The sequence below is a fragment of the Lepidochelys olivacea genome, assembly GCF_965140295.1.
Source record: "Lepidochelys olivacea isolate rLepOli2 genome assembly, chromosome: 12".
Taxonomy (NCBI): Eukaryota; Metazoa; Chordata; order Testudines; family Cheloniidae; genus Lepidochelys; species Lepidochelys olivacea.
This window is the reverse complement of record NC_140422.1, coordinates 24,082,504-24,110,235: the sequence shown is the minus strand read 5'-3', so window position 1 is coordinate 24,110,235 and position 27,732 is coordinate 24,082,504. Positions and strand designations below refer to the sequence as shown.

The following is a 27,732-nucleotide window of genomic DNA, read 5'->3' as shown; positions in this document are numbered from 1 at the left end:
GACATAGGATGAAATAGAAAACTGGCACGCACACTGAAAAACTGATAACTTTTGTGGGGGAGGGGTGCAACATGCAGCCTGTGGAACTCATTACCAGAGGATGTCATCAAAGGCAAGAGTTTAGCTGGACTCAAAAAACAAAAACATGTATCTGTATAATGAAGATACCCAGGGTATTAATAGTACATTATGAGATAAGGCTGAGCTTTGGAAGGGATATTAACCCTAATGCTTCAGGGCATAAGCTAGACTCTTCTACAGGGAGTAAGGAGGAAACTTTCCCTGAGAGCAGATTATTCCATAACTGTCTGCTGCAGGGTTTCTTGCATTTTCCGCTGAAGCATGTAGAACTGATCACTGTCAGGCTATTGTCCTAGATTGACCACAGTGGCAACATCTGTGCTCCTATTAAGAGGGACTGCTGACTAGATTTGGGTGAAATGTTGCCAATGAATAGTTTGTTCACTGAAAAAGACAGTTTTGGGTTGACTGAAACTAGGCATGTACTCGTGTCACATTCGATGAATGGTTTGGCCAAAAAAATTTGGGGGAGATAGATTCACAAGGAGACTTAGGTGCCATTCACAAAACTGAGGAGGAGATCTGGGGGACAGTTTTTCCTAGCCTTGTGCTCCTTGGAGAAAAGGAGTACCAGGAACCTACGGGCTTTGCCCTTGTTTTTCCAGTATGCACATGGCACATAGCCTCTCCTCTCTTTTTTGCTTCTCTTTCTGTTTTTCTTGGGCTTTGTACTTTTTGTCTTCTAGCTCCAGGTCGCTGGTATGCTGCTATTTCTGCTACCTGTTTTTTCTTCTCTGCTTCCAACTTTTGCTTCTCAGCGTCTATTTCCAGCTTTTTGGTCCGCTTCACTATCTCCATCTTCTGAACCTCCATCTCAGCTAGTTTGACTTGCATGGCTGCCTCACTGAGTATTGTGTCATATTGATCTTCTAAGCCTCTTTTACCCTTGCGCTCAGTCCCTTTTGGTAGATCAGTCTGATCTCTTTGCCATCTATCTTGCTTACTCCTACTTTTCTGTGTTCTGTTTCCCTTACCCAAAATAAACAAACAGAAAGTAACTGTAACATTTTCTTTGTCTGTTACCAACCTTCTCACTTGTGAATTTCCCAGACTCTAGTGGATATGTGCTTGGAGTTAGCTAACCAGCAAATGGAGTGCCAGGCCCTGCCTATGCCACTGTGACACTCCCCAGAAGTGCCCCAGGTTCTGAGGCCCCTCACCACTACCTGCCCTTCGCATGAAGCCGTCTTGTCTGTACCTGCTGCGAGTCAGCTCCCTAAAACCACCAGCCTCTGGCAGCATAGCGCTACTCTCCAGTTAAGCACAGGCCAAGCCCCGAGACCATGGAGCATTCCCTGCAGCGTTCAGCCCCTCATCAACTGAACACTCTCAGAACGACCAGGCCTGTTGTTTCCAAGGGACAGCGCATACCAGCTTGTAAGATTCAGCTCAGAACCATCACTTTGCTTAACTCCACAGCACTTGCATATATTTACAGTGAAAACAAGAATAAGTTTATTATCAAAGAACAGATGCAAGTAATAGTGAGTAAAAATATTGGAAACTAATGGTTACATATACAACTAAATTATAACACTCTCTTTAGAGACTAAACTTAACTAACAAATTAAGCTCTTGCCTGCTGAAGTTTGTCTCACCCAAAGTTCTCTCCAGGGTTTTCAACCAAGTCTGGTTGAGGCCCCTTTTTCATGAAGCAAAAGCACCATCTTTTGACTTCCTCAGAGAAGGGTGACAGGTTGTCTTTGCCCCCCAAATAGAATAAACCAAACCTTTGATGTTTATCTTCAGATAAGGTTCTCTTTCCCCTGCTGTTTTTCCCTCTGAATTCCCCACAATTCTTCATTTGCATTCTGTTCAGACTGGTTGCAGTAGCCCCATTCTGAATGAGACAATATTCAATTTGCATGTGAACAGATGGCTAAACATCTCTCATCTGACAGAAAACCTGTTTTTCAGCTATACTGGGCCCCAATCCCCATACACAAACTTTAAGAACATAAGTTTTATATATATGTACATAGTATCTGTACATTCATTTCACAATGATATTGATGACCAGTATCACACCGGCTTTCATTTGAGACCTCACATGAGATTCCTTTGCTGAACTAAAATGTACGTACCAGAATCAGGAGATTCCTGTAACCCCTCTGCACCCTGTTGCTAGTTGGCATTAAAGAGATTCTTGGGTCAGAGAGACCCAGGTTTAAGTCCTGCTCCAAATCAGGCAGAATGGGGATTTAAACCTGGGTCTGTCACATCCCCAGGTGAAAAGAAAAGGAGGACTTGTGGCACCTTAGAGACTAACCAATTTATTTGAGCATGAGCTTTCACGAGCTACAGCTCACTTCATCGGATGCAACCCCAGGTGAGTACTTTAATCCCAGGGCTTTAAGGGGGGGCAGCAGCAGCATCACCACCTCCTCCTTCTCCAGTGGTTTTGTGAATGGCATTTCCAAATGGCCTTTGCTTTTTTTAAAAAATTGGTTAAAAATGACCTGAAATCACAACAAAATGTTTTGTTTACTCAAAACCATTTGAGAGAGGGGTCTGTTGTTTCACTGAGAAATCAAAACAAAAATGGGGGTCTATTGAAACAGTTTTTTATGATTTGTATAGCTCTACTGCTAACTGATTTTAATAGCAAATCCTGTTAACAGTAATACATTCACATCATCCTCAGCTCTGGTAGATATCTGCTACGATAAGCATTTAACTATTCCAGGCTACATAAATTTTGTACAGAAAATAGAGTGCTTGTATCTGGAGACTTCCCTTAAAAATCATATGTTATACATCTGCCACTGTTAAATTGTTAGTCCAAACCTTTTAATTGTAATAACTGAAGTTCTGTGCTGTTCAGAGTGGCTTTTTTACAACTTGTGGTAATGTAGAAGAGCTAGTGAGGTTGAATGTGTCACTAGCAATTTTCCTCTCTACTGCATTTTTTAACTTGTTTACTACGGTAGAAAGCAAGAAAAAGATACTTTGAGAAAGTGCACCAGGTACATTATCCACTCAGTGGTTTGATCCTTTTAAACTTGTTCATTAGGTGTAGCAGAAAGAGAGAGACAGTCAGAGAGAGTGAGTGAGTGAGATCCAGGATTGCACACTATAAGGCACCCAGCCATTACACGGTCCATCACAGTGCTAAAAATCCTCTTTTATGTGTATTTCCATACAGTGTGAGCTGAAAAGTGGCTTGGCAATGGCTAAAAATGAGTAAATCCATTTCTCTGTTCAACAAAGCCACAGCTACTGTCTTGTTTTTAATAATAGAAAAAAAGCTAACTCTGAGGAATAGTCAAATGAGAGGTACTTTATTGTGGTCAGGAAATGGAGATAATTTCCATAAAGTATAGTGGTATACATTAGATTTGTCCTTTTCACTTCTGCATAAATTGTGTCTATTTGGGAGCTTGCATTTCCTGTATGCTCTTTCACCTTCTTTTCATCCCAAAGCACCTTTGCAGACCCAGGGAGCAGTACAGCATCACCATTCATTCCTGTCCATGGCTTGTTGCTCCATTAAGCCCATGTCATATACTTGTGTACGATGTCCTGCCATCTAGTTGCTGGTCGGCCTCTAGGTCTGACTGACCTCAGTTGTGTTTGCATTATTTTCTTTGGCATCCAACCATCTTTTTTACTTCTGTGATGTCCCTACCATAATAATCTTTTTAATTGTAGCCAGTCCAGTGCCCTGATTTACCATCTTACCCTCCTTCTAACTTCTTTAACTCATTCCATTTACACCTGCCATCTTTGACGCACTCTCCTCTCTACTGCCACCACCCTTATTATTCAAACACTACATTTCTTAGCTTGATCTCCCTCATATGACTTACATGCTACACCTCTTAAATACAATGGGTGGAATTTTCAAAAGTGCTTAGCTCTGCTTCCATTAAAGTCAATCATAAAACTGTAGTAGGAACAGAGTTAGACCAATGCTGATTGCTTTGAAAAATACTGCTCAATCGACCTGGTTCAGCATTCAATTACATGAGTGTAACTGATGGCAGTGTATGGCTCCAAAACAATGCACTGCAGAAAATTGTAATGCAAATTGCTACAATGCTACCAATTAAAATGTTAGCTTCCATAAATTTTAAAAAAATGTTTATACTCCTTTCTTTCCCCTTAGATAGGAGAGTTGGAGCCTCAGTCACAGCTCTGATGATGTACATGATACTTCCAAATCTTCAGCTTTACTTATTTCCTGGATTGATTTCATTGTGAGTTAGGGTGCTCAGTGTTTTGGGCCCTCTGTTGGGCTGATCAGCCTTTCAAGTGAGCAGAGCTGGGCACTACTGCCAGGTCAGCCAGGGAAATCACTAGCCAAGAGAGCTGAAAATTTTCAAAATTTCAATGAATTTTTTTATTGAAATTTCAATGCAAAAATTCTCAACGATTTTGCAAAAATGTTCCATTTTTTTAGCAGCTTTGGTCAGTAAAAGGTTGTCCTTATTCCTGCCTCTGAACATGCGCATACTTGTTTTGGCCATGCTTTCAATTACCACTCCCAGTGACTTCCAAGGTTTTTTGGACCAGGCTGTTAAGGACTTGATTATTGAAATATTAAACTGTGCAAATGCTCAAGCACTAATATGTGTATAGTTTGCACAGTAGTATGGGCAAGTGGTGTGTGTGTGTGTGTGTGTGTGAAAGACAAGTTAAATCCATTAGTCACGGAAAATTTATTTGGCTGTGGTCTCCTTGGGGAGATTTTCAAAGACAAAACTGGGAGTTAGCTGCCCAACTCCCATTGACTTTCTCATTGATTTAACTGCCCTTTGCCTTTGAAAACCTCCCCTTTGTGTATTTGCCTACCAATATAAGTTTGTTTGCAAGCAGCCATTCAGTTTCTGAAGATTAAGATGACTCAGAGTGGTACAAATGTCTTACTACAGTGGACGTTTTGCTCTGGTGTGACTCTGTCCCAGAGTCAGGGCATGTAGGTAGAGCAGGTAGTGGAAGGAGAAAGCTGCTGCAGGTGAGCAGCTCAGGAACTGATTTTAGTGGATGTCGGAATATTATCTGATTGTGTTAATATACCACTTTTCATCCCAAAAACTTTAAAAAGTAGTTACGGATCTGTGAAATCTAGGGATCACTTTCCCAGCTTCTGAATGAAGTCACCACTGGGCTGAAACACAGCAGCCATTCAACTGTATAAACCAACTCTTCCCAGGGTTTTAGAACAGGGAGTGACCAATACAGAATTCTGCTGAAACTGCACATGGTATTTAAGTAGAAAGTTAGGGTTTGGACAAGACACTGTGGTTAGCACCCAATATCTTACGGAAAGTACCTGATATCTTTATGACCACTTGCAGTTCAACTGGCGACTGCCAGTAGCAAAAATCCCCAAAGCCGGAGACTGGATACTAAGTGGGGAGGGCTCTGAGTTACTACAGAGAATTCTTTCCCACATGCTCAGGGACTCACTGATCACCATATTTGGGGTCAGGAAGGAATTTTCATCCAGGTCAGATTGGCAGATACCCTGGGGGCTTTTCTTCTTCCTCTGCAGGGTGGGCCTGGGTCACCTTGCAGGTTTAAACTAGTGTAAATGGTGGATTCTCTGTAACATGAAGTCTTTAAATCCTGATGTGAGGACTTCAATAACTCAGCCAGAGATTAGGGACGTATTACAGGAGTGGGTTGGTGAGGTTCTGTGTAATGTGCAGGAGATCAGACTACATGATCATGATGGTCCCTTCTGACCTTAAAGTCTATGAGTCTCTGAGTGTTATGGACAAATAGGGCCAAGTTCTGTTTTTGGTTTTTTTTGCAAAACGTCAGTCGGAAAACTAAAACCAGGGGTGTTCAGACCCCTGAACCAAACCACTGATCTTTGGGGTAGGAGGCAGGGCACTGGCTTGAACAAAATATCCAGGTTCTGGCTCCTCTCTAGTTTTAAATCTCATCTGAAAGCCAGGGTAAATAATACAAAGATTTGTGTGTGTCCAGGATGGGATTGTTGTGCAGGAACAGTGGAAGATATGAGATGTCACAGGATAGCGGACTCTTTAAAAGGGAGTTGGGCTGAATCCCTGAGCACCCCCCATTATACCCTGACTAATCATTGGTCTCCTAGCTGATGGTATGAGAGGGATCATATGATAGCTTGACAAACGTAAAAACCAGCAAGTAGCTCAGTTGAGCTGGAAGAGCTGCAAGGGAGTAGGAAGGGTCTTGCAGGAGCTCCTTTATCAAGCCAAGAGCCCAACTGACATGCAACTCCCAGATGGAAGGCCTGTGGAGTGTAATTCTGCAAGGAGCTAGAGAATTGGAAAGAGTAAATAGACTTCTAGAGCAGACCTTGGGTGATGGGGAAAGGACATGCCTGATAGGTTGAACTTGTGTTATTCTGAAGATATAAACTGAATCCCCGAAGAAAAGGGAATCCTGTAGCTGGAAAGTTTTCTTTGGTGCACAGAGATGATGAGTGAGCCCACCAGCTTACACGAGCTGGTTACTGAAAATTATGACAAGCTGAACTTCAACGGTAGTTTAGCTGCAGCTGCAGTATCTGTAGGGGGCTGCTTCTCTGCTGAGGATTCTCCCTCTCCTGTTCCTATTTCCTCCTCCAAGGCCTTGTGTTATGACCGCCATCATTTGGGCAGAAGGGAACCAGACAGGGTTTTTAACTTTGAAATGTTTGCCCTAACTTGGCTGCTGGAGTCACTGCTGGGTGACATAAGTCTTTGTCCTCCAGAGAATACACATGCTGTTTTCGGCAGCTTTCTTTTGTGATTTATGAATTTTAATCGCAAGCTTGGGACTGTGACGTCTGTGCTCATGTCCCAAGATAATTTTTTCCTTTCTATTTTTATTTAAATAAATGAATAAGCAGTAGGGGAAAAGAGTTGAAAAATCTACATTTGCTAGGAGAGTTAAGTGGCGATTGCAGAGAACAGCTGGAGCGTATCTAATGTTCTGGTCTCTTTATCTGGCCTCCAAGGAATTGCACACAAAGCACTGCTTACTCATACCTTGATGAATAAGCAATGTGCAGCAACCAAAGGGAAAGGAAAAAGATAGCTATATAAAGAGTTGTTATCAAAAGGTCCCCAAATAAAGACAAAAACAAATATTGTGAGTGCAATTTTTCAAGGGATGGAGCAAGTTCTTCTCTTGAACCTAGCTGGAGTTGGGAGAAGGACAGATAAGCATACATGCATTAACCACAGATACCATTCCGAAGCTGGTCCAACAAGATAGTGAAATATTTTATCTACATGGTTGTAGTTCTATAGTCTCTGTTGCTGAGCATTTAGAGTTTATTACACCTTCTTGAAAGAATGTGGCTTGCTTCAGTTTCTTTTCAAAGAGATCTCTAGAGTTTTGTAGAATTGTGTCTCTGTCTGCACTACACAAGGTCCAAACCAAAAACTGTTCGAATAAAAGCCAGCCGAAGGGCCCAGCCCATTCTGTGAATGGAACCAGAATGTCCGTGCAACTTCACTAGAACTTTAGTCCCAAAGTCAATGTGAATTTTGCCTTAGCGAAGACTTCAGGATTGAGCCACTGGTCTCTGTGGATTCTCAGTGCTAAATTTAAGCACAGGATAGCTAAGGCTCAAATCCACACTGTCCAGCCTGAGCGTAGGATATCAGGCGTGTTCATGGGGGAAGGGAAAAGGGTATTTCCCCATCCTCAGGTCACAGAGTAGCAGTGCAGCTGCTCCATGGATGCTACTCCAGTTGAATATATGGCCCAAAAGCACCCCCCTAAATTGTGGTAGAGAGCGTGGACCTGTGGAACCAGTAGAATCTCCTGCACACACAGGGGAGGGGGGTGAGGGGGTGAGAGAACCTGGATTTGTGCAGGAAATGGCCCAACTTTATTATCATGCACATTGTGTAAAGAGTTGTCACTTTGGATGGGCTATCACCAGCAGGAGAGTGAATCTGTGTGTGTGGGGGGGGGGGTGGAGGGTGAGAAAACCTGGATTTGTGCTGGAAATGGCCCACCTGGTGATCACTTTAGATAAGCTATTACCAGCTGGACAGTGGGGTGGGAGGAGGTATTTTTTCATATTCTCTGTGTATATATAAAGTCTGCTACAGTTTCCATGGCATGCATCCGATGAAGTGGGCTGTAGCTCACGAAAGCTCATGCTCAAATAAATTGGTTAGTCTCTAAGGTGCCACAAGTACTCCTTTTCTTTTTGCGAATACAGACTAACACGGCTGTTACTCTGAAACCTGCACACACAAACACACTCTGGTGGGTCCCCTCCAAACTGAGCTCCATGTTTCTGGGTTATTTTTGGTAAAAATAAGTTTAGCAAATACACATACATCTATGAGGGGTTTGTACAAGATTATTTATGCATTGCCTCCTTGTCAGGGTTTGCAGAAATCTTATATTCACTCATCATACTGCACGTCTAAGATATTGATGGCTAAAAGCCATATAGTTTTCGATGAAGAATTAGGTCTCTAATGTGCACCCACTGCATGGTAATGCTTCATTCTGAGAAACAGTATCTATTGAACCCTTAAGTTCTATAACTGGTATCCCATTTGCCATGGCCAGTGAGGCAGCAGCTGTCATACATTTCAATTTTAGTGCCTTTACATAACCTTTCCAAATGCTAATTTTCTTATAATGCTTCTCTTACAAGTCTAAATAAGGCAATGTAAACAGCATGCAATTTGCAGTTTTTCTTCTTTAAAGGCATCCGATCAGGGGTGTTTTCATAATTACTACATTTTAAAATAGGTATCTGGTTTACAATCCATGTTATTCCAATCACAGTAACACTTCCATTTGCATGAGCCCTTTTCATATTACGCAAAACCAGTTGGTGTCTAGTAAATTTCTGACCAATTTTTAGTTTGGATTCTGACAGTTATTTAATTGCTTTGTTAATGAGAATCATTCAATCTTTTATCAAATTAAATAGCAGTCTTGGTAGCAGTACAGTTTTGCAATAAGCTGTGCTGCGAGCAACATATAAGTAAACTGAATTGGAAATTATTTTATGAAATACAGTTTTCATTACCATGCTGTGTTGTATCATACTTTTAAAAATTCTGTTTTCAGTTCTATGAATTTTTGGATAATACTAGTAGATAGGAAACTGACCAAAAAGGCACTTACTCCACTTCTCTCGCAAAGTTGGTTCTGCTAAATTTGGATAATCCTTTTGAATTTTATCTTTTTTGCTGTTTTTCACAAAATGAAAAGCAGTTCTAGCAAGTGAAAATGGCAACAATCCTACATTAAAAGAAAATTGTCAAAGTCAAAACCAATATGTATAAGGGAGCTCTGTACAGGGAGATTTTCTCAGCTCTATATTCCAATGATATGTGGACACCTCAAAGGGCTCCACCATCTTCTGCTGCAGAGCACCTATAAAGCAGTGAGACCAGACTGTTCTTCAAGCTGGGTCCAGCAAAAGTGGTGGAATCCTTCTGAAATACTGAGGTTCCATTGAAATGCCACCTAGTCATAAGTGACATGCCTGGTAAATTGGGCTGCACCATAGATATGTTTTGCCTAACATAATAGACATGTGAAGTTGCAACACAGACAATTATAAACCTTATTTCTTATGTCTCTTACTGGTAAGTCAGTAAACCTTCTGATGTACCTTCTTCCTGGTTTTGTTATCCTGCACGAAATCTGCAGCAGAGCTGGGTGGACAACACATGAACAATTTAATGACACCTCTTTTTTTTATCATGAATTGTCCGTGAACAGATCACAATTTTCTTTAATATTTTCATCATTTAAAATTCTTCACTGAATGCTGTGTGGAGTAACTCTTACTCCTTACCTCATTTGTTGAGCAGTTTGATTTGCACTGTTTTTATTATACACATTGGTGACCCAGTATGTTTCTGTTCCTTAACTGGATAAAACATCTCTCTTTAAATCAGGTTTCTGGTGAAAATACCCTCACTTATGAATTCAACAGCTGACTTTCTGAGGATATGCTTGAATATTCCCTTAAAATGAGCTCTTTCTGTGAACAATCCTGCCAGCAAACTCCTTCACTAGAGTAAATGTGGAAAAGAAAACACAAAAGCAGCATGAAAAGAGTCTAAATGAACTCATTTAAAAAACTGGAATGAATACAAGTAGACTTCTTTTTTTCAGTGTTTGCCTAGGTTTCTCACACAGCTTGCAATCCATTTTGAAAGCTGAGTTTCGGAGCTACCTGTCCTCTTTATGTGACTTTCTTCTATCAGTGATGTTCACCAGAAAATTGTATTCACCACCTCCAGAATATCATTGGTTTGTTATAGCCCTGTGGAAAATTAAAGTGATTATAGCCCCAATCCAGTGATAGGGTCAACCTATACAGATCTGATTTCTGGATCAGAGCCTAGGATTACAACTGCCTTTTCATTGGATAAAGCATTGATCATCTCTTTAATCCATTGGTGTGTGCAGTAACAGAACTTCTCATGGATTCTGACTGGCATTAATTACAATTGGCACAAGCTTGGGGATATTGGTTAAAAATATACAGCAAATCTGCTGCAGTGGTAAACTCTGATCAACCTGGGCAACCCAATGAGGAGAATTATTTGTCCTTTACATACAATAGGCATAATGAAACCAAACTAGTTAATGATTACAAGTTATATAAAAGTGTGAACTCATTTTACATCTATTAGATCTCAGTTTTTAAAAGAATATGAAAGCTGTTTTACTCAATGTAGCAAGCTAAAAGTACAGAAAATATAAGAATAGCTTCTTAGGATAAATAAAGATGGAAAGAAAGAAAGAAAACATATTGCAGTCACCATTTTGAAGCATCCTGCCGAGAGTGGCTGTCTTGTCAAGTAATATTAGGCCCCGATTGTTTTAGAATTGTGCACAGTGAATTGTTAAATCGAGGCAAAGAAAACCAAATAAAAAAGTCAGTCATAGCCCTTAGTGATTACAATATTGTACCTTGGTATAGTATGGCACTGGAGATGGAGGCATGTGGAACAGGAAAAAACACTGTTTCCATCTGCTGCTGCCACACTGTCACCTATTGTGATTTACCAGCGGCAGCTGCCCTAATTATGCTAAATGGCATTGGCCAGCAGTACAACTCATGGGAATGGGGTCATTCTAGGCCCATAACTACAATCTCCTGCTGGTTGCAATGGCCACTGTTCCTTATATTAGTAGAATGGGCAAACCATAAGTACTAAGGCTTCACTTGACAGAGTTCATAGTATTTGTAGAGCTGTAGGTTAATACCTATTTCTCCCTTCACTGTACCACAGGAAGTATTGGCAAAGGTAATGAAAGGGCCTCTGGATCTCTGTATTCTGATATCACCCCATTGGCTGTCCACACCATGGTTCCAATCAGTTCTACAATTCCTGGTATGTTACCACATAGTCCTGGAGAAAATGCAGGAGGGTCAACTGTGCAGTGAGCACTCTTGGGGTGCAAATTTGCTGTCAAAGAATACTTTGCAACATGCAGGGTTGCAGAAATAGAATGACCAGTTCCTGCCTTTAGGTTAGGAAACAGCAATCATTAAATCCTACAACAGGGCTTATAAGAACTTTGTTTAATGGACAAAGTCAAAGCCAGATAATAAAATGTCCCTTTCAGGAGTTAAGCCTATATTTCTGAATTACTTGGTCAATGAGATTAGACGGTAAATCTTCTGTCACGACTACAACCTAGGCCCTAGCTTCCATTTTGAATAAATAATGAGGGAGTTTGGCATGCTAGTTAGAGCAGTCCCCCTAGCCAAAACAATAAAACCCAAACAGGATTCCTTTGTAGACCTGGTCAGGAAAGTTTTGACAAAATGCTGATTCATCGGAACTGACTTTTTCATGGGAACGTATGTGTTTCAATGAACATTTCATTAGGTGTTTCTCAGGTCAGGGAGAAGAAAGAGAGATGCATAGACGCAGTGCCCCTAGAATAGCCAGTTTCCTGTTGGCTAGGCACTCACCTGGCCCTGGGGGAGAACCACATTCAAGTCAGGCAGAGCATGAGCTTGAACTTTAGTGTCCCACTGGCCTGGTGAGCGCCCCACTCACTGGGCTATTGGCTAGGCTGGGGTGGGTGTCCCTTTTGGGCTTTTTCAAGAAACATTTTGAAACGTCTCCGTTTTGTTCTGATGCAAAACAAAACCAAATTCTAAAACTTTGACATTTTTCATAAAACAGAATTCATGTTTTCCACCCAGCCTACTCCTTTGGGACTATTAACCATTTCACAAGGCATTTGTCCTCAACTGAAAAATCTTATTACGTCCTCATTGGTTTGGTTGCTAAAATGGCGTTACCATTTTGGATAAAGAATAATTCAGAAGGTTGCAAATTGAAAAGAGGACTGAAACGCAGCTAGCTCCCAAAAATAACCTGATTTCTTTTAAATGTTGCCACCATGGAATTTTATTATACATATTTCTAAATGAATATATCATGTATTTATTATTGCAGCATCACATAAAGGTCCCGATTAGGTCCCATTGCGCTAGGTATTGTACGGACATATATTAAGACATGGCGTAAAATCCTGGGTTCACTGAAGTCAATAGCAAAACTCCCATTGAATTTAATGAGACCAGGATTTCATTATCATCCCTGCCCTGAGGAATTTATGCTCTAATCTGGAATAAATTGCAACAAGTGAGTATAGCAACAAAGAGGCAGGAGGAGGATGTAATTACATGAGTTAGCTATATTCACACCTTGGCTGGCTCTAAAGCAGCTGTCAATGCCAAAACACTGGGTTAATTTAAATGGGGCAGAATCAGGCCTCTGCACTCTGGGCTTGAGTAGTGAGAGCACCTCTTCTGACTGTCACTTGAATTCACTTGGAGCAAAGAAGAGAATAACCCGAACTGGATACTCGAAATGGACTGTGGTATTTATATCACCACAACTAATATGAAGGGCAAATCAAGTACAGTTTAACCTCTGAAGTGGGGTGGGAGGAAGTAAAATTTACTCTTCTATATTGTAGGTGTCCAATTTCAAATCTGTGATTTCATGGAGGAAAGAAATTGTGTGCCTGGTCTCCATTTAGGGCAGGGGTGGGCAAACGTTTTGGCCTGAGGGCCACATCTGGGTATGGAAATTGTGTGGTGGGCCATGAATGCTGACAAAATTGGGGGTTGTGGTGCAGGAGAGGGTGAGGGCTCTGGCTGGGGATGTGGCTAGAAATGAGAGTTCAGGGTGAGGGAGGGGGCTCCAGGCTGGGGCAGGGGGTTGAGGTAGGGCTGAGTATGAGGGGTTGGGGATATAGGAGAGTGCTCCAGGCTGGAACTGAGGGGTTCAGAGGGTTGGAGGGGATCAGGGTTGGGACAAGGGTTTGGGGAGGGGGGCAGGGGTGCAGGCTCTGGGCGGCGCTTACCTCAAACAGCTCCTGGAAGCAGTGGCATGTCTCCCATCTGGCTCCTACATGGAGGCGCAGCCAGGCGGCTCTGTGCACTGCCCCATCTGCAGGCGCCGCCCTTGCAAGTCCCATTGGCCTCAGTTCCCAGCCAATGGGAGCTGCGGGGGTGGCACTTGGGGCAGGGCCAGCGTGTGGAGCCCCCCTATGTGTAGGAGCTGGAGGGGGGACATGCTGCTGCTTCTGGGAGCCACATGGAGCCATGGCACACGCAGAGCGGGACAAGCCCCCGACCCCGCTCCCTGTCTGGAGCGCTGCAGAGGGACAAGTCCTGGACCTAGCTACCCGGCAGGAGTTTGAGGGCTGGATTTAAATGTCTGAAGGGCCGGATGTAGCCCCCGGGCTGTAGTTTGCCCACCTCTGATTTAGGGGGCTGTGTGCTCAGCTTATTAGCTTGCTATAAATACTTTCGCATTTCTTAACAAATAATAAAATGGGAATGTGTTGGGGGAGGTGGGTATAATTTCAGAAAATGTTTTAGTTACCTATTTTATCTACTGAAACATCACCTAGGAGGTATTGTTTCTTTGTGATGCAGCTCGATACTACATGTAGCAAACAGCAGCACTCTTCCATAGTTCATTAAATTATGTTGTGGTGATCTTGTCTCCACTGGGTCTCAATTAAGAAATGAAGCTAGTGCCTTTAGAGGAAATGACAGAGTACAATCAGAATATACTGAATATATAATTTGATCTGTGGAACCAAGCAAGAGGAAAAATGTAGTTGGCAAATGTGTAGACAGGAAGAATGTGTCATCTCTCCAAGATGCACATGCCATAGTGCCTAATTAGACTGTTATATTGTTTAAGAACATTTATTGCATTTTAAAATTGAAGTTGACTTGTTTAAATTCATTAACCACTGTTCTATAATAGTGAATATTATTTCCTTCCTGCTCCCCTTGTCTCCATTTTCTCACCCCTGGGAACTTTTAGCATACTGATTCTGGGCCCACAGTCTATTAACACTAATTTTGAAATTGCAGCAATTTAAATTTTGTGTTCTAATTTAATTAAACATTTTGCTCTTGGTTTAAATATGTTTGTTTTTACTTTTAACATATTTTAATGTGCCTAACAGAAGTAATTTCCATGGATGTTTTTCTGCATAAAAAACAAACAAAGCTCACTTGCTAAATAATAACAAACGTGAAGGAGTAAAATAGGAAGAGTTACATATTGCAGATTAGATTAGAGCTGCAATGAATTCAGCATTGGTAGACTCCTCTGCATGTCTATAGTTCCATTGACCACAGAGCCTGCATGACTCATTGCACAGTCGGGGCCTAAGGATGTCGAAAATTAGTTGATACTGTGAGATCTAATGAAAGGCATCAACCTTTTATATAGAAATGAATGGTGGATGCCACTGACTTTACTTAGTGCAGACTTCTACCCCAGTTATGTATATTTCTTCATGTTTTTCATGTTTTCTTCATGTTTCAGATTTTCAAGGCCAGAAAGAACAATTATGATGATCTAATCTAACCTTTGCATAGCACAGGCCCTAGAATCCCACCTGCTACTTCCTGTGTCAAGTACATAATTTCTGGTTGAGCTAGAGTATGCATTTTAAATTGAGATTTCTACATCTGTTCGCAGCTCATCTTTGTCTGTTTTTCTTGCTGTACTAGCTACTCTTTTTCCTTGATATTCATGATACAATTTAGTTCTCCTAGTGTTTTGCATAAAATTTAATAATTCCTTTGTACAGCACATTGACTGCATTTATTGCAATTTCATAGAGATTAAAAAAAGCCATAATGGACCAAATGTATACCTGGTGTAACTCCACGGAACTCAATGGAGTTATCCCATTGGAGCTGGGATTGTCCTGAATGTTCTGTTGTGCAGCATATAATAAATAATATCTGACTTTGTGTGCTCTGGAGTAGCTTAATTGCATAGCTTAATTGCCATCAATAGCATGAGAATGAGCTGTTTATATATGCAGAACTTGCTGTGTCCCAGTTTTAATTAGGTAACAATTCGAGGGTTCTTCCTGTTTACAAGGTAATAACCATATCCTGAGCTAAATAAATGGAGACTATAAGGCAAGGTACAGCTTTTAGTTTCATAGGTTATTAAAATAAATATACTTTGATTAATATTTGAGACAAAGTTGACTATTCATAACATTTGAATGGGTTCTTGGCTGGAGTTCCAGCCCTGCAGGGTATCTTAAGTGAGAATCCCACTGACCTATATGGGAGTTTTGCCTCAAGAAGGTCTGGGCCTTAAACAATTGCAGTGAACTACCATAAAATTGCAAGTCAGTATGCTCTGCAATATTCCTGTTCTGTGACTGGCTCTAACTTCAGTACAACACGTAGATCATGGTATTTGTCCACAGACCAAAAAAAAAAAAAAAAAAATCACCGTCATGAATATTTTAATGTACTTCTTTTTTAATAATCTATAATTGTGCGGCGAGATGAATTCATTTCCCTGCATAATATAAACAGCCTATTTTTCCTCCATGTTATTGTCTAGCTAATGAAATAACTTCACGTAGAACTGCAAATGTGCAAGTGTTGCTACATAAAGATAACACGAGGGGGTGAGGGTTACTCTGACTGCAGCCTCTAATTTTTTCCTCCCTGTGGCTAGACTTAGGGGCACTATGATATGCAAAAGATTTTTAACAAATCCCAGAACCAGGAAGACAATGCTCCTGGTTTCATTACACGCTTGAAATTGGCAAGAAACAACAGACAATCTCATTCTTCTGGGGGACTGGCAAGGAAGGAGGTGTGGCCAAAGCTTCCGTGAGGTATGGTGAGCAAATCTTCTCAGCAACCTCAGCCAGCAGAGGTCATGTGGAGATGCAGACAAAGAAAAGCAGCCCTCAACAGGTGAAACCCCAAGGAAGGGTGTCTTCCCTCAAGGTGAATTCCCTTCTCCAGTGCAAGGGTCCAGGCAGGAGAGAGAGAAATTACACACTTCCTTCCACCAGCACGGTGGCATCTGGCCCATTGTGTACTGTATACAAAGCCAAACAACTGGGCCAATTGCTGTAAACTAGCTAATTATCTACCAGCTGAGAGATGATAAACAATTGTCTCTCCTCTTCCCTCTCGCCATGTAGACTTTTTGGTCCTGTCTGAGTTAATGGCTATCTGCTTTTCTCTCCTGTTTTGCTGAATCAAGGTCCAAGTTCACACGCTGTTCCCCACTTGTTTGCAGGGCACATAGAATCATAGAATATCAGGGTTGGAAGGGACCCCAGAAGGTCATCTAGTCCAACCCCCTGCTCGAAGCAGGACCAATTCCCAGTTAAATCATCCCAGCCAGGGCTTTGTCAAGCCTGACCTTAAAAACCTCTAAGGAAGGAGATTCTACCACCTCCCTAGGTAACGCATTCCAGTGTTTCACCACCCTCTTAGTGAAAAAGTTTTTCCTAATATCCAATCTAAACCTCCCCCACTGCAACTTGAGACCATTACTCCTCGTTCTGTCATCTGCTACCATTGAGAACAGTCTAGAGCCATCCTCTTTGGAACCCCCTTTCAGGTAGTTGAAAGCAGCTATCAAATCCCCCCTCATTCTTCTCTTCTGCAGGCTAAACAATCCCAGCTCCCTCAGCCTCTCCTCATAACTCATGCGTTCCAGTCCCCTAATCATTTTTGTTGCCCTTCGCTGGACTCTCTCCAATTTATCCACATCCTTCTTGAAGTGTGGGGCCCAAAACTGGACACAGTACTCCAGATGAGGCCTCACCAATGTCGAATAGAGGGGAACGATCACGTCCCTCGATCTGCTCGCTATGCCCCTACTTATACATCCCAAAATGCCATTGGCCTTCTTGGCAACAAGGGCACACTGCTGACTCATATCCAGCTTCTCGTCCACTGTCACCCCTAGGTCCTTTTCCGCAGAACTGCTGCCTAGCCATTCGGTCCCTAGTCTGTAGCTGTGCATTGGGTTCTTCCGTCCTAAGTGCAGGACCCTGCACTTATCTTTATTGAACCTCATCAGATTTCTTTTGGCCCAATCCTCCAATTTGTCTAGGTCCTTCTGTATCCTATCCCTCCCCTCCAGCGTATCTACCACTCCTCCCAGTTTAGTATCATCCGCAAATTTGCTGAGAGTGCAATCCACACCATCCTCCAGATCATTTATGAAGATATTGAACAAAACCGGCCCCAGGACCGACCCTTGGGGTACTCCACTTGATACCGGCTGCCAACTAGACATGGAGCCATTGATCACTACCCGTTGAGCCTGACAATCTAGCCAGCTTTCTACCCACCTTATAGTGCATTCATCCAGCCCATACTTCCTTAACTTGCTGACAAGAATACTGTGGGAGACCGTGTCAAAAGCTTTGCTAAAGTCAAGAAACAATACATCCACTGCTTTCCCTTCATCCACAGAACCAGTAATCTCATCATAAAAGGCGATTAGATTAGTCAGGCATGACCTTCCCTTGGTGAATCCATGCTGGCTGTTCCTGATCACTTTCCTCTCATGCAAGTGCTTCAGGATTGATTCTTTGAGGACCTGCTCCATGATTTTTCCAGGGACTGAGGTGAGGCTGACTGGCCTGTAGTTCCCAGGATCCTCCTTCTTCTCTTTTTTAAAGATTGGCACTACATTAGCCTTTTTCCAGTCATCCGGGACTTCCCCGGTTCGCCATGAGTTTTCAAAGATAATGGCCAATGGCTCTGCAATCACAGCCGCCAATTCCTTCAGCACTCTCGGATGCAACTCGTCCGGCCCCATGGACTTGTGCACGTCCAGCTTTTCTAAATAGTCCCTCTTCATTACATCTTCATTAGGTTTCTAAACGCTCTTTGTAATTAATGGGAACTTCGGGTGTACCAGGAATTTGGAATCAGACCTTCCGTCCACAGAACCTTAAACAGACTAAATTCTTGGGATAACTGCCTAATTGTCACCAAGGGAATTCACATGGGTCACAAGCTGAATCATGACAGTTTGGTCAGTTAAAGCTTTTTCCTTTCCTCAAATTTTCAGCTTTAGGTTTCCAGTCTCATAAGGAGTTATTACATTACTAAATTAAAATAATAAATCCTAGATTGTCCCAAGCAGTAAATGATGTCCTGTGACTATGGGAAATGACCAGACATTGTCATGAAATGCACCAATGAAAAGATAAAAGTAACCTGATTAGAAAATAGAACCACTTAAGAAAAGGAGCAAGCCATCTCAACATGAGGATGGGATATTTCACCCCTAGCCTCTTCACTTTGCCATTTAGTTCATTCATTGCTCCTAAAAGTAACTTTGGTGTCCCTTGGATTCCTTAGAGTCTTAGCTCCTGGAGCAGACACCTGACTTCACTGTTTCCCCTGACTGTGTACATCAGCTGCCCAGCATGCTTAACCTTCATCATTTTGAAGGACCCACAGTCTGAACTTGGGTTACTCAACAAATGTGCTGCCAAGAGCAAAAGCACCACAAAGCCATTGTCTGACAAGACTTTAAAATTAAATGTGTCATTTTCAGTTGCAAGCCCTTGGGAAACAGACACAGAAGCCCAACAGGGCTGACTTTGTGAAGATTTTAATAGATGGATTTTATCTGCTTTGAAGAAGGGGGAAGAAAATTTAGTGAGTTTCTGAACAGAACTGGCACGAAACGGTATAATGGCCACGCTGTAGCAAGTCTCCGCTGAATCACCACCAGCACCTCCTGCAGTGATTCATTACAGAATGGGACAAAGATAGGGTTCCATCCTGCAAGGTGCTAAGTATTCGGACTCTGATCCTGCAAAAGACTTTAAGCACAGGAGTAGTCCCAATTAATCAATTAAGCTTATCCCCAACTATGGAACAAGCTGCCCCCCTTAAAAGATATGGAACTAACATGCCAGTTGCTGCCATCGCATAGTTCATTCTGCTTGGGTGTTCTACCCCTTCTCCCATCTTGCATCTGTCCTGTCTATTTAGATTGTAAGTATTTTAGGGCAGGGACCATCTACTGCTCTGAGTTTATACAGTGCCTAGCACAATGGGGCCCCATTCTTGGCTGGCCCTTCAGCACTACTGTAATAATAATTCAGTGGGGCTACTCATGTGCTTAAAGTTAAAACCAGGCTCAAGCACTCTGCTGGTGTGAGGCTAGAGTGTTCAGTACCTTGGAGAATCGAGTCTCTAGAAAATGTGTGTGGAGACAATTCAATGTATTGCATAAATCAGTTAGAGACTTACCTACTGAAGTTGGGGTTTAGATCCAGCCCCTAAGGCGTAATAAATCATTATTCACTTTCAAATGAAAATCTACTATTTAGTTAGACAAAATGACAATCAGCCCCATAACTACTGTTGATGTAGGACCTACACAAAATCAATTATTTGGCCTCTTCTGCTCCCCTCATTGGTGCTAAAGCAATAGTTAATTGAGACTGACGATCCAGATGTACAAACAAAATAGTAATAGAAAAAAAGAGCCACTTTAATTTCAAGCTCCACTAGAAAAATGAAGGGAAAATGAATGTTTAACAAATGAGAAAGGGTGATTCTGATGGAGGTATAAGGTTTTGTTTAAGCTTTTAGGAGAAAGTTAAGAACACTGAGAAATGGAAACAATATAAAACAATTTTAAAATAGCACAATCAGAAATACACTTGAAAATATTTTTTAATTTAGTTACAATTGTTTAAAATTATGTCCACATTTGAAACACAGCTGAATTCATTAACTGCTAACAAATGGGAGGAAATTTCCTTTCACTATCATATTGTCTATGCAAAATTATATGAACTCTTTTTTAAAAAAATAAAAATATAATGGAGTGAAAATTAAAGACTGTTGATCAGCTTTTGTAAATTTCTGTAACTTCCCTTTAAATCTTTGGAAAGGGTCTTTAGAGGATGCAGGATGATTGTTTAGAAACATGCTTTCATAAAGCCATCATTCTTACATTTTTCTGACAGATCACAGCATTGTTGCTTTGGCTATGACACGTTTCCAAGCACTGAATGCAGCTCCACTATGGCAGGTTGTTTTGATTTTGCCCGACATAACAAAGAGGTGTCAACTTCTGAAGGCTTATAAAAAAAACAAACCTTCTTTAACAAGTCAGTTTCTAGGAGTAAGTACGCACAGCAAACGGTGGATGGGGGGAACCTGTGGAAGCTGCAAGTTGAGAGCTTCAGTCAGTTCCAGCATACTGGCTCTCCAAGAGCAAAGCCGCATTTGATAGAAAATTACAAAGATATTAAACACTTTCCTGAGATCAGATTATCAATAACTGCTGTAGTTGTCACAGGGTTGTTATGGAATCAGGACTGAGAGTAGGTGACCAAGTAACCATGAAGGTGAAGGCGGGGTGGTCTATGAGACAATGTCTCTATTGTGTTCCACACAGTGAAAACAATTGGGAATGCCTGCTCTGGGTTCTTGCCTGCATAGCTCCTATTTAAAAACTCAGCTGTCAAAAAGTATGTTTACTTTGTATCTATTTAGACAACTTTATGACCCTATTGTAGATAGCTGGGTGGGAACTGGCACAACTTTGCTTCAAGATCTAAATTGGGTCATAGTCAATCAAAACCAGAATCGTTGCTACCATCAAGGAAAGAAGATGAATCATATCCACAATGGTGTGTAGACCACAGCATTGCCAGAACTAGTGCTTCGCCTTAATGCTAATGTGTGAAGGTCTTTCTCTTTTAATCAGAATAATAGCAAACTGATTGGAACAAGATGTAAAGGCAGAAAGGAAGAATCTACTTACTATGGGAAAAGCTCAGTCAAAGAAGACTAAGGCAGAGAAAAGAAGAATGGCAAATGTGGTTGTAGAAGGTGCATCCATTCCTTGAACTAATTCCATATATTTACTAGTACTGCCTCTTCTGGTTGAAAAATGTAGCCTGGAGTCCATTCATCTGATATACAGTTACCAGATTATTTTGCATATGTTTTGGATGGATGCTGTTAGTATAGAGGCAGGTTAAATTTATACCAGAGAAAAGTTGTAAACTGCAGCCACATTAGTTTTGAAATTATATTTATAGATGCCAATTTATTTTCAATTGCATTGTCACAGATAAAAAAAGTTTCTAGTACGACTAAAAAGTAGTGCAATATATATACAGTAGGATAATATTATGGAAATGCACAGTTATCATGGAGTGATGTATACAGGACTGTAATATGTAAGTAACAAGGTGTAGGGGTGGGTGTGTGTGTTCTGAATAAGTGATTAAGAGAGAGAGAATTACAATGCAGCTGCAATATTGGTCTTTGCTCTAAGGCTGCTGTGATATACAGTCAGACTGCTGCACTATGGCTCCCCTGTGCACTGATTTTTATTATAACAATTACCCTCTCCTCTTTCCCCCCTCTCTTTCCCCCGTCTCCACCGGTGAAGCAGAAAATGAAAATAAGGCAGTATTGTGTTGTAAGATTTGACTGGATGAAGTAATGACAGTAGAGTTACTGCACAGACTCAATGATTCTGCCAAGTTGTATGATTCTTGGGTTTGTTTTTGTTAGTTTATGCCTGGTAGCTATATTAACTAACTATAGTTAATAGAAAAGGAGTACTTGTGGCACCTTAGAGACTAACCAATTTATTAGAGCATAAGCTTTCGTGAGCTACAGCTCACTTCCTCAGATGCATCAGTTAATAGTGCGCAGCCGTTTTCATTCTAACCCCCTGTTTGCACATCTTGGTAACTTTTGGGATGAATTTTCCACACTCGATCTGTTTCTAAAGGTGTTTGTCTTCTGACTTCAGTCCCCAGAAGAAAAAGCTTTCCATAAAGTCATAGAGGCGGTAGCTAGTTCAACTTTACAGCAGTGGTCCTAGTATTGATTACCATAGCTCTGTCTCCAGGCCACTGACTGGCTGTTCCAGAGTTCACAAATTTTTAGCCCAGTCCTAAACTCATCTCAATACCATTTAGATCAACTGAATTGACCCTCACGTGACACAACGACTTTCTTTTTCCTAGTTACGCTTTCACTACTGCACTATCACAGCTGTCCCAGATTTGAGTTCTGACTAGTTTTAAGGGTCTGAAATAAACATTGTGTGCAGGCACTAACAACAGTGCTAAGGTGGCATTATATCAGCTTCTTCTTTATAAATCCCAGTCTTCGGGGAGTATGTCATTTTCTGAAGAGGTTTACTGCTGAGTACAGTAATGATGGATAGGCCATCTTGCTGGCTCATTGTAAGGCTCCAAGACAATGAGAGCAGTGGCAATTACTGAATATTTCACACAAATGTAAAATCTTTCAGTGTTTAATCCTCCATCATGGGCAGGGGATTTATATTTGTAAGTCTTGATAGCAGTCAGGGGAATTTAACATATAACTTGCTTGTGCACCACTAGGAAAATGTATCTTGGTTTACCCCAGAGTTTCCTTTCTGCTAGCAAGAGTCCTAAAGGTACCCTTTAATAATACTTAACTTTAATAACCCTTTAACAGTTTAATAATAATGATAACTAGGGGTGTTGATTAATTGCAATTAACTCACAATTAATCACAGTTTTAATCGCACTGTTAAACAATAGAATACCAATTGAAATTTATTAAATACTTTGGATGTTTTTCTACATTTTCATATATATTGTATTCTGTGTTGTAACTGAAATCAAAGTGTATATTCTTATTACAAATATTTGCACTGTAAATATGATAAACAAAAGAAATAGTATTTTTCAATTCATCTCATATAAGTACTTCAGTGTAATCTCTGTCATGAAAGTGCAATTTACAAATGAAAAGAAACAAGTTTGTTTACATTTACAGGAGATAATGCTGCCCTCTTCTTGTTTACAATGTTTCCTGAAAGTGAGAACAGGCATTTGCATGGCACTTTTGTCGCTGACATTGCAAGGTATTTACGTGCCAGATATCTAAAGGTTTGTATGCCCCTTCATGCTTTGGCCACTATTCCAGAGGACATGCTTCTATGTAGGTAACTCTCATTAAAAAAGTAATGTGTTAATTAAATTTGTGACTGAACTCCTTGGGGGAGAATTGTATGTCCCCTGCTCTGTTTTACCTGCATTCTGCCATATATTTCATGTTATAGCAGTCTCAGATGATGACCCCGCACATGTTGTTCATTTTAAAAACACTTTTCACTGCAGATTTGACAAAACGCAAAGAAGGTACCAATGTGAGATTTCTAAAGATAGCTACAGCACTCAACCCAAAGTTTAGGAATCTGAAGTGCCTTCCAAAATCTGAGAGGGACAAGGTGTGGAGCATGCTTTCACAAGTCTTAAAAGAGCAACACTACAGAACACAAATCACAAAAAAAGAAAATCAACCTTAGACTGGTGGCATTTGACTCAGATAATGAAAATGAACGTGCATTGGTCCGCACTGCTTTGGATTGTTATCAATCAGAACCTGTCATCAGCATGGACGCATGTCCCCTGGAATAGTGGTTGAAGCAGGATGGGACATATGAATCTTTAGCGCATCTGGTACATAAATATCTTGCGACGTCAGTTACAACAGTGCCATGCAAATGCCTGTTTTCACTTTCAGGAGACATTGTAAACAAGCAGCGGGCAGCATTATCTCCTGGAAATATAAACAAACTTGTTTGTCTGAGCAATTGGCTGAACAAGAAGTGGGACTGAGTGGACTTGCAGGGTCTAAAATTTTACATTGTTTTATTTTTGAATGCAGTTTTTTTTACATAATTCTACATTTGTAAGTTCAACTTTCATGATAAAGAGATTACACTACAGTACTTGTATTAGGGGAATTGAAAAATACTATTTCTTTTGTTTTTTACTGTGCAAATACTTGTAATAAAAAATAAATATAAAGTGAGCACTGTACACTTTGTATTCTATGTTGTAATTGAAATCAATATTTGAAAATGTAGAAAACATCCAAAATATTTAAATAAATGATATTCTATTATTGTTTCACAGTGTGATTAATTGTGTGATTAATCACGATTAATTTTTTAATCACTTGACACACCTAAAATAATAATAATAATTAATAATGTAATTGCACATATATATAGCACCTATTAGCAGAAGTTCTCTATAAGTATAGAAGGTTTGCAGAGACTCCATGATAGGGCATTACATTTCTCTACTTCCTCCATGACATCTCATTTTCACACCAATTCTCAACAGAAGGCCCCCTGCACCTGACATTCAGCATAATAACACTCTCCATAAAAGCCCATTAAGTGTCTATCGTAAGTGAAGTTACTGCCTCTGTAATGACCAGAGAAATATGTATTGAATTCAGTGTATTGGCTTGGGAAATCTGTTTTGTCCACAATGAATGGCTGTCTGTCACAGCCATGTCTGTTCAGAGTGAAGTGCATTATATAAATATAACTATACAGACAGAATATTTGTCAATCAGCAAAAAAGGCTATACACCCCCTATCCAGGGCACATATACTTTGTAAGCATTGGTTTCCAATAGATAAATGTAATCAAGGTTTATATGTTCACAGAAGCCAACAGGATGGGATTGTTTCACTCGAAAGATCAGAAGAAAATTGTAACTAATGTTGTGGAAAATTACTTTGATATTGCTTTCTCAGTACAGCATCACAATTAGGTAGCAATGTGAAGCACAGGAAAAGAATAAATGAATAGTAACAAATCAACACAAACAGCTACTGTCAGGCGTACTTTGCTCAGTGAAAGTAATGTAAGCATTACTTAAAGTTTTATGACTGTAGTTTTATACTGGTTTAAATAGTACATCAAGGTTTTGCCATCATGCTTGCTTGGACTAAAACAATAAAGAACAATTTCTGGAAGAGACAGATAAAACTAAAGTACCAAAGTATTTTTATTAATCTTGTTTCAGAAGTTACACTATTCCAAATTAAAGACGACTGAACATATTAGCAGTGAGAAATGTCTGCTTGGTCAATGCAAAATTCTACTGTGCTTCTTTTTTTGGGTGAAAAATGTTCTTTATTGAATTTCACAAAGCACTGCAGATGAGATTGTAAATGTATTCAGCTACATAGTAACTACATGAGAAATACAAAAGCAAAGACCAATAAATAAACTTTGTCGTATAGAATCTGTTGGCCTAAATAGTATAATGACACATGCATTTATTCAGTTCTATAGAGGGACCAATTATGTAAGCAAATTACAGCAATATCCTGTCTCTAAAAGAAACTAATATTGTTATTGAGTGAGGGAGGGAAAACATCGTTTTAAGCACACCTGGTGTTTCTCTCTTACAGACTTACAGATTTCCATAGAACACAGTGTACAATAAGGAAACATGGCTATTCTTCTCTTTAATTAAATGAACAGTGTCTTTTCTATGTTCTACCAAGTGCCTATTGTGCTTTAGGGACAATTGGCCTGATTTTCGGTGGAGCTGAACATGTGAAGCTCCTGAGTTCAGTGGCAGCTGAAGGTGCCCTGCACTTCTGAAAATCAGACCATGTAACTATTTTATAAGTACCTTTTCTCTCCGTCTAACTTCCATTAATGTAAATGGGAGTTTGTTGTGTGAATCAAGCAAGATATTAGACATCTTTGGCAGTAACAGGTAGTCCCCCTTAGAATAGTCATTTTACAACCATACACAGGACTCTGTCCATGAAAATCTAATAAGTTATTGAGATAGTTTCATCTCTGAGGATGCTTGTGTTCAAACCTTGATTGGTATGTCAAGTGTAAATGGGTTGGGCCTCATCCTGTTCTTTATGTCTACCTCAAAAATAATTTCATAGTTGGTCACAATCAACAGTCAGTGCTTGAGAGGCTCATGATTGGAAGAGCAATGGTCCAATAGGTCAGGACTAAGAGGCAATGGTAGAGAAGCATGGGAAAGCTTACCAAGGGCTAGTTGAAGCCAGTGCTGTAAAGTTCTTGACTTTCATAAGTAGAACGCGAACCAACCATTTTTTTTAAATTATGTAATTCTAATGTCCAACAGGTAGTAAACAATGGCAGAGTTATCCAGTTATTGTGGAATTAATTTTCATGCACCTTAATATTCTTTCTAAATTTTTCAGGCTTAACATGAGCTGTGTTTATTTAAGGAAAGTTCATTACAAATGTGAATACTTTTCACAGGGGATTTTGTTATTGTCCTAGTACAGAATGAAGCCAGAGCCATGCTACTTAACAACCCTATTTTGCAGACATGATCTAAGTCTTAAAGAACTGTCTGATGAACATTCCCCTTGGGTTTGAGAGTATGCTGCTGTGATGGGTCAGTTCCCTGGCCACAAACCCTCGCTATTGAGCCATCCCGTCCACATCTCTAGAGCTTAATCCCATGGAGGTCCTTCCACAGGGAAAAGGAGAAACATTGCCATGTGGAGATGCTGTCCCTCTGCTATATCTGCTGAGGTTGTGGCTCATCCTCCATTTGCAGAGATGACATGACCCAGAATTAGAGTTTGTTACACAGACTTCTTTTTGAATTCATATAATAATAGGAAATAACTATAGCATATCTGGTTTCCTCCTATATTACTAACAACAGTGGGTCATCTACTTTCAGTGTAAAAAACAAGACATATTATTTGGTGAAGAATACGAGCCCTTGATTAACTACTTTGTGTCTAGGTATTGCAGGTGTCTGCAAAAACTGTGGGCCAGTTCCTACATTCTGTGTACTCCCAACTAATCCAATGAGCTGGGCTATTACAGGGAGCACATGATGTCATAATCTGTTTCAAATGTTTCTTCTTATTGCCCTGTTCTCTTTCAAATGTGTACATGCAGTTTCCATTGACTTCAAATGGATTTATAGACACACATCTTAGAGCAGAATTTAGCCCATTATGTCAGTTCAATATATAAGTTGTTTTGCATTTAAATATACAAAATTATATTTTAAAAAAAAACAAGTGAAGTGACTGGCAAATCCTCCACTTTCAATCAATTTCACAGTTTTGATTCATTATTTCCACAGTTTTGGCTGAGTGGCTGCTTTCAAAATTAGAGTGCAATTGGTCTAAATAACAAATATATTAATGTTTAAGTATGTTTGATGATACAGAGACAAGCACTTAATAAATCTGGATACAGAGGGTAGCATTTAATGTAATGACAATTCCAGGGCTCTTTGTGTCAGAGTGCAGCTCCTTTAACACAATAGCAGTATTTTGCCTTTAAAATGCACAAAATATTACAAACTGCACATTAATTGTGACAAGCAAACAGAAATAATATTTAATCAAATGACAATATCCAGTATAAAAGAACACAATGGACCAAACTCTGCCCTCTGTTAAACCAGAGTAAATCTAGAGTAACTCCATTGGCATCCCTCTGCACTCTAGGATTTTATACTGCGCTCATTACTGTATGCTCACCGCTGAGGTATCATATGTAACTGAGGGCTTGTCTAAA

General features: G+C 40.4%; 1 protein-coding gene across 5 annotated transcripts in view; it reads right to left on the bottom strand.

Annotated features, from left to right (window-relative positions):
* CHST8 (carbohydrate sulfotransferase 8) overlaps nucleotides 1-27,732 on the bottom strand; it is a 265,642-nt gene that overhangs the window by 177,297 nt on the left and 60,613 nt on the right. The gene's annotated exons all lie outside the window — the stretch shown is intronic.